Below are 8,512 nucleotides of genomic sequence, written 5' to 3'. Positions count from 1 at the left end.
GAGCACAGTGCGTGCTGCCCATTTCACATGACGCAGACCATTACAACATTGGACAACATTGTTCTTCTGGAGTCTATTCTTAATCAAAACAACGTGACACAATACATCCTCACATCCTTCTGCTGTATTGGTTGTTTGGCTGTGCTGTCAACAAGCATACAATTTACTCTTCTTCCGTTGTGTGTCTGACAGAAGAGCCGCTCAAAGGGAGTTTTCTGGTTTGACGGTGTATTATACCTGTGTGTGAATATGTGTCTGCTCCTTCAAGTTTGAGTGTGTGTGTGTGTGTGTGTGTGTGTGTGTGTGTGTGTGTGTGTGTGTGTGTGTGTGTGTGTGTGTGTGTGTGCGTGTGCGTGTGTGTGTGTGCGTGTGTGCGTGTGTGTGCGTGTGTGTGTGTGTGTGTGTGTGTGTGTGTGTGTACTCTGTGGCAGCGGATGTGCCACAGATGGTGTCACGGTCACGCAGGGCCCCTTCCGAAGCCCCAGTTACCAAGGACGTAAACACACACACACACACATACACACACACACACACAAAAAAGGGAGACATTCTTGGGTGCTGTGTGGAAAACATGGCCCCTGAAGGCTTGCCTGATTTAGAAATGGTTAAGTCAGACAATAGCTCATTTGTGGGGCCTTTATCCCGACAAAAGGCGCTATACGCATTCGTGAGGGCACATGGCCTATTGTAAATGGCTTATAATGTTTAGTGTGTGCCGCGTATGGGCCCATTGTGTGGTCAAGACATGCCGTCCAACTTCCACATTGAGTCCATTAAAGCCTTGCATGTTTACAGTGGGATTATGATTGTTGTAAATAAGCTAATGCAGCCGTCCAGATCACATGGGATCAACGTATAAACACAGTGGGGGGGACAATGGCAGCCGGGGAGGGAGAGGGGAAAGGAACAAGTTAAGAACCACAGAAATATCAGTGATTTCCCCAAACAAATTTTTTGAAGGGGGGGGGGGCAGGTATTTGGAGACTCATTCCTCTAAAGTATGGTAGTTAGAGGTGCTCAGAGGAATGTCAATGCTTGCACCCCCTTTGGACAAAAGCGGTAGTGTTTTTACTACGACATTTTTAGTTCCTGGGTGAGCATACCCATGACAAAGGCATTGAGAAAAACTATATAAAAATAGCATTCTTTGCACTGATGGTCTCGTTTGCTGTTACATGTCCTTTATGATCATCAGAGGAACCAGAGACCGTTTCAGAAATGAGTGTTTGTGTACATTTAGTTCCATGGGTGATATTTACAGAAAACTAAATTAGTGAGCACATTGACGGGAGTACAACCTGTAACTCTAAAATAAATCTGCATAAGTCAACTGTGTGTGCACAAATGGACAAGTAGACGAGTGAGTGGGTGATGGGAAAGGAGAAGGGGAAGAGAAGAAGAAGTGAGGGATGAGGGATGAGAGAGATGATAGAGGATGAGAGAGGGAGAGATGTTTTACCCTAGATGGCTCTCTATCTGTCCCCGAGATCAAGTGCTGTTTAGACTGGACGGTGGATAAAAATTCCTCGCTGTCCGAAACACCGGCTACTTTATCAAGTCGAGGAGAAATGCGGAAGATGGATAGTTTAAATAGGAAAGAAGAGAGAGAGAAAGGATGGATGGATGGATGGATGGATGGATGGATGGGGTGAAGATAGGTGGAAGGTGTTGATGAAAATATGTAAAACTGGGCTTGGTATCACTCAATAATTTTTGATATTGATGCTTTGACTTCCATATATGTTCCTAAACGATACTTTTCTTTCAAAAGCAATTTTGACTGCCTTCAGATTACAACAAATTCCCTATCTTTCCTGAACCACTGCAGCTCCAACTATATTTACTTTTCACTTCTGTTATTTTAAACACCAAAAAGTGGCTTATCCATCACCTTCTGTGTCCTCACTGCAAAAGCAATACAGTAAAACCAAACAAACGCTACAACTATGGGACATTTCTAATTGGCTGTAAAACAGATGGTTTGAACACCAGCGAGTAAAGAAAGGGAGGAGAGACAGAGAGAAGGGGTAACAGAGCGATAAAATGAAATGAAGGAGATACGGAAGGAAGGTGGTGGAGATAACAAGTGAATAAACAGAGAGAGAGAGAGAGAGAGAGAGAGAGAGATATTCATAGTAAATCAGTGAACAGGCAGTCAGTCAAGGCGGCTGGCGTGTGTTTAGGGTAAACACACTTTTATCACCTGTCCCAAAGCCAACCTGCCAAGAATCAGGGTTTTGGGTGTTTTACATGAGCCACAGGCAACTTACTCGGTGTGTTACGTACTTACAGTGTGTGTGTGTGTGTGTGTGTGTGTGTGTGTGTGTGTGTGTGTGTGTGTGTGTGTGTGTGTGTGTGTGTGTGTGTGTGTGTGTGTGTGTGTGTGTGGTGTGTGTGTGTGTGTGTGTGTGTGTGTGTGGTGTGTGTGTGTGTGTGTGGCAGACAAGCATCAACACTGCGAAACAGCCACTGCCAAGAACAACAGTGCGTGCCACAGGCCTCCTACACTCAGACCGAGTCGTTTTCTCTTTTCCCTCTTTATGTATTTCTCTCTCTCTCTCTCTCTCGCTCTCTCTCTCTCTCTCTCTCTGTCTCTCTCTCTCTCTCTCTCTGTCTCTCTCTCTCTCCCTGTGTCTCTCTCTCCATTTCCACGTATTTAAAAAGTTTCTGATGGAATGAACTTTTCAATAAAATGGCCTTAATAGAGCACAGTGGGAATATTTTAAAGTTTTCTTTAAGCGATATTTCTCAATGTTTAGAAACAAAGGAGTCTACTGAATTATGTGGTAATATAGGCAGAAGAATTTCACTTTTACTTTTTTTCCCCCACCACTTTGGTACACGACTGACCGCTCTTAATGCTACAATAACCGCACCCTTTAGTTGGTAAGTCAGACAGTAACACATTCTCAAGCATTTGTGGCCATAATTGACGAATTCATCTTAAATTGACCCACAAAAAAAAAAAGTGACTTGATTGAAATTGGCTAAAATGCTTTGTTTTGGATTGATTTAATTTACTGCACAAACAGTGCAAAAACTATTCATACATTCTCTCTCCTTGTGTCTGTATGCAAACAGGCTTGAACACAGTCATTGATTTTATATCTAAAAAGTGATTTTTTTTCCAATGAAGCTGCCCAAAGTTCTCTAACTGTCAGTCATGGAAGTCGTCAAACTCCCTCCACCCTATTATGACATATACACTTAACACAATTGCTCGCAGTGGAAAATCCTCTTTGTCTTGGAAACATTTTGCCCAAATCGGTGAGAGACTTGGCTTGCTGAATGTTATTGAACAGCGTCTGAATGTATGAATGTCTAAAAATGTCATCGCACATTTTGTGAAATATCGTTTACAATGTTTGTTTTGTGTCAAGAACGAGGAAAAGTCTCCATTTTGGTTTGCGCGGTCATTAGCTACATATATACCATCAGTGTTTGATTTAAGGTGAAAGTGTAACATTTGAGCATAATTTAAGCACATACAAAAGAAAAATAACAATTCTTGTGAGAGAAATTTTCCAGTCGTTGTCCAACCAGCAGTGTGGGTCTACGTTCAGGAAGTCAGTTTATTGGCTTTATAGAAGCATACGTACCTAATTCACCTTTTATATTTGATGACATATCTAAAGTTCCCCCCTATAATTCACTTGACATTTTGGATGGAAACACACTTGCGTCTCTCACTCAAGTGCAGTGCTCACTCGCCCCGAGCTCGGTGAGTCTGCAGTCGCCAACGCCAAGGTAAAGAGAGAAATACATTAATCTGAAAAATTAGTTAATGTTAGAAATAACAAAGGCTACGGTTCTAGTGGGTGTCTGATGTTTGTCTAACACATCGACGGCCGAACAAAAAAATGAAAAACTAACCTTCCCGTGTCTTAACTTCGCTACTGAACCTGTGTAAATGGAAGCTGACAGCTACACTTTGCACGTCCAAATTTATGTCAGTGGTGTGACTTCAGATGTCGACCCCACAGCAGCGCAGAGAGAGAGAGAGAGAGAGAGAGAGAGGGAAGAGCAGGATAGAAGGCGAGAGAAAAAGAGTTAAAGGTGGAGTCAGTGATTCTGGAGAATGCTTGTTGGTTTTAACTTTTTGTCAAATTCAGTGAATTTGACAAAAAGCTGCTACTTTTAAGCTGCTAATTCTAACAAGCTGCTACTTTTTCATACTGTTTGTGTGCTGAAAAAAAAATCCAGTGTTAACCACACAGCCTAGGTTCTATAAACGGGCATGTTGCTAGCTATGGTGGGCCCTCTTTGTTTATATACCCTTTGTTTACAAACCGGTTTACAGAGTCTATAACACCAGATTATTATTTTTTTTTTTACAGCGCACACAGTACAGGCAGGTAGTGGATCATGAGGAGATTTTCAATGATTTGGACAAAAAAGGGATTTTGACAAGAAGCGTCCTCCAGAATCACTGACTCCACCTTTGAAATGTACAAAAGGCAAACCGAAAAAGGTAGGAGTATTTTAAAAAAAAAAGGAAGAGACGAAGTGAGAGGCAGGCGGACAGCTAAGCAGAAAGACACAGAGAGATAGAGCGAGAGCAACAGATAGAGAGAAAGAGAGAAATGGAGAGAGAGAGAGAGGCACACAGAGAGAGCAGCTGTCCTAACAGCTGGCCAGCAGGATTGATGTCTCAGTGAAATAAAACTCAACATATGTCCAAACATGAGGAGACAGAACAGCCAGGAGGAGGAAGAAGATACACACAGACAAACACACTGATACCAGAACACTGGGGCACTCTCAAGCCTCAACACACACACACACACACACACACACACACACACACATGCACACCCCACACACTGATTAAAGAATGCCAGTGCACTGCTGCTGAGACGTTTAATTGCACACACACACACCCACACACACACACACACACACACACACACACACACACACTTTTCAATGGTCCATCACTGTTCGCTCAGTGTTGTAAAACCATTAAAGTGCAGAGTGGTTAGCCTTGCTGCGTGTTAGCGCGGTGTCCATTTCACACACACTATTTTCATCTGTCAGATGACACCCAGACTCTCTTGTCGCAGAACATGGCCTGAGAAAGCATCCAGTTCTCCTGGAAGATGGGAGGGGGTTCTGTGGATAGTAGCCCTGTGTAACCCTCTTTTCATACATAACCCTCTTCAGCCACACACACACACACACACACACACACACACACACACACACACACACACATACACACACACACACACACACACACACACACACACACATTCTTCTGCCATTGCTGCCTGACCCTCTCTAATGCAGAAGGCCACCTGTAGGAGCCACATGTCAGCCCATAGCGTGTACTGTCACCACAAATTTTGAATGTTAAGCTGATGCTATAATCCAGGTTGATTTATGATGAGTGCACCAGTCAACACTGCTGCACCAGTAGCATACACATTCACTTTACAATTTAAACAAATAAACTGGGGAGAGGGTACACAGGCATTTTTGTAAAAGGTATCGGCTGCAGCTAACTAACAATTGTTGTCATTATTAATTTATCTGCAAATAATTTTCTAAACAGATTATTTAGTCAGTCTATAAAATGTCTATGAAAAAAAACGGACAAAAAAACGGAAAACATATATTTAAATTCCAGCTTTAAATTTAAATTTAAATTTAAATCAAATAAATAGTCACATTGTAGGCGGTGGAATCAGTGCATTGTATTTTTCTAAAGATGACTTGAAAAACAACATAATCCAGAAGCTGCCTGGAGATCACACAGCAGCAGTTATGAGTGTATAGATTTACATGGGCATGCCACCCTAAACCCTAGCTCTGATCTTTGACCTTTAGCACATACAAAAAATTAATGACTGTCCTTTTGCTTCACCTGCATATTAAGAGAATAAAGTCAGGCCCTAACATTGCCAGGGTGGGGCATTGATTCCCACTGGGGGCCTCCCGTGCTAAAAATACCCACACAGTCACACACTACTCCCTTCCTCCCTCCTCCCTCCTCCCTCCTCCCTCCTCCCTCCTCCCTCCCTCCCAGTATTTTACATGATATAAGGGGGCAGTGCTGCCAAGCCTGCAGCCCTGAATTAGACAAAGGATAGTGTTTCTACTGAAGGTGTGAGCGTAATGCTAGAAAAGCCCTCCGCTTGATCCCTGCTGTGAGTGGTCAGTTCTGCCCAGCTGTACAGCCACTGATATCAACAACAACCACCCCCATGTTACAGACTGAAGGCTAGAAGTATAACTATAACTATAAATGAAAGACACTGTGTTTAAAATAATTGTAGACCCTGTACTGATGAAGCTGCAAGAGTTAGAAGTAAACAAATAAATACCTAAAACATTTTTTTTTAAATAAATCAGACTTTGAAAGCTCGAACTGTCTCTAGAGACAATTGTTTGCAACACTCACACAGATGGTGCAACTTATCAGTGGCTGATTCCACTTCACAACTATCACTCCTTTATATTATTTGTTCAAAATAAAGAAGAAAAATTAATGAATTTTTCAGATATTTTCCTTCGACGTCACCTCGCCTCTTCGATTGAGAGACGGAGAACAATCAGATTGACTGACGATCTTTTTTTAAAGAAATTAACAAGCTCGGGCGTAGGATGCACCGCGGCAGCAAGGTCATTTATGATTTCTAATTAAAATCAAACGTAAAGTAAAACATCTATTCATTAAGGAAATATTTTTTTTATTTATTGTTGCGTCCTCTCGCATTTTTCAAGGTTTTTCTTTTAGTGAAAATGAAGTAAACAGTCCTCTGTTTAATTGAAATCACATTCCTCTCTCGGAGAGGAGTGTGTGTGTTTTCTTACTTCAAAGAGAATCCATTTTGTGAAATGTTTGTATTTAGATTGGATGGACCAAAACTTTGGAGCTTCCTTTATTTTTATTCTTTTTCCGTTTTCTTTTTTAATTTTTCTTTTTATCTTTCATTCATGATAATTAATTAATTTGTACAGACTTGAATGAGTCTTCATCTATCCCGCTACCACTCTGCCATGCTATAGAAATATTACTATCTGTTCTTTTAGGTAAAATAAAACAACCGGAACCTGAATATACCCTCACAGCCACAGTGCAAAATGTATTCTTTGTCGAAAGCACGCTTCCAAAACACCAGTTCAAGACCCGAGCTTCTGGTTCCACTTTAGGCATGATATATGAAACCCTAGTCTACTTAACACACACACACACACACACACACACACACACACACACACACACACACACATGCACACACATGCACACTGCACGATGTGTGGTTCAGACACAATAGAAGCGTTGTTTTGGGTCAGGCCTTCAGGGGAGCCCATGTGGGTGGAGTCTGTGGTTTAGGTCATAGAGAGATGGGGTGGTGTGCGTGTGTGTGTGTGTGTTTATGTGTATGTGTGTGTGTGTGTGTGTGTGTGTGTGTGTGTGTGTGTGTGTGTGTGTGTGTGTGTGTGTGTGTGTGTGTGTGTGTGTGTGCGAGTCTGGACCGCTGACCGAAGAGTCAAAAAGCAAAGTGGATCCAACATAACCGCCTGAACCAAACTGATTCCGTCCACACCTTCGTATCAGAAACCTGGATATGATAATAATATGCCTCATGTGAAGTTGAGTTTGTAGTATAGAGCAAGCAGGTTTCCAGAAAAAAAGGGTCGGATTGTGAAGGTTTACAAATGAATTTAATATGATTTGTGCTGATAAAGGTATCCTATAGGTTTTATATTAATTGTATTACATTACTATTATTTTTTAAATCCCATATAAGAACATTAACAGCCACTTTCTTCAATCAAAACAAAATATCATGCCCGGGTTAGAGAAGTTTGGGGTCCCCACGAGCCGACTCCAGATAAGCGGTTGAAAATGATGATGATGATTATGATGAAGAAAATATTATGACCGCTTACTTTCCATAAAATGTTGTAAACAAGTGAAATGATCTTATTCATTTTGTACATATTAAAACGTCAATTAAAGGAAATTGATATTTAAGTTAACATGTTGTTTACAGTTTATCAAAGCATTATGGGTAATGCTTCAACAGAGGCCACCGGTTTTAATCACAGTTTGTATTGCAGCAGATCTGTGATGCTGCATTGGATCCACACAGGAACACAGGATCTATCTCGGCTTTGACACTATCTTCCTCTCATTACAGTGATGTCATGTTGGCTTTTGCCAGATGCTAAATTATCAGGTGAACAATTTGGCATTCCCCTGAAATCGTAGTAAAAGAAAAAAAAAGGGACGTGATAAAATCACAATTTAATCTGATTCTTTTGGACGACATTCAAAACTGTTCCAGCTAAACCACATTGCATGCGCCCGCACCATATGCTGTCTGGCCCACAGCCAGCTGAGCCGGAGAGGGCTACCAGGCATCTCCCATACTGACTGTGTATTGTAGTCAGACACATTGGCTGATCATTAGTAAAGAGATCCCTATCGATTACACAGGGAAAGATTCAAACAACCACAAAATGTCCAGTGGGATTTGGCCTGTTGGCACAATGAAAGAGA

At 41.6% G+C, this 8,512-nt stretch overlaps 1 protein-coding gene across 1 annotated transcript in view; it reads right to left on the bottom strand.

Moving 5' to 3' along the window:
* Positions 1-8,512, bottom strand: part of LOC307250727 (transcription factor SOX-6-like) — a 103,205-nt gene that overhangs the window by 44,942 nt on the left and 49,751 nt on the right. The gene's annotated exons all lie outside the window — the stretch shown is intronic.

Source organism: Ammodytes marinus (genome assembly GCF_949987685.1).
Source record: "Ammodytes marinus genome assembly, chromosome: 5".
Classification (NCBI taxonomy): domain Eukaryota; kingdom Metazoa; phylum Chordata; class Actinopteri; order Uranoscopiformes; family Ammodytidae; genus Ammodytes; species Ammodytes marinus.
The sequence above is the reverse complement of the archived record's forward strand: the minus strand, read 5'-3'. Positions and strand labels throughout refer to the sequence as shown.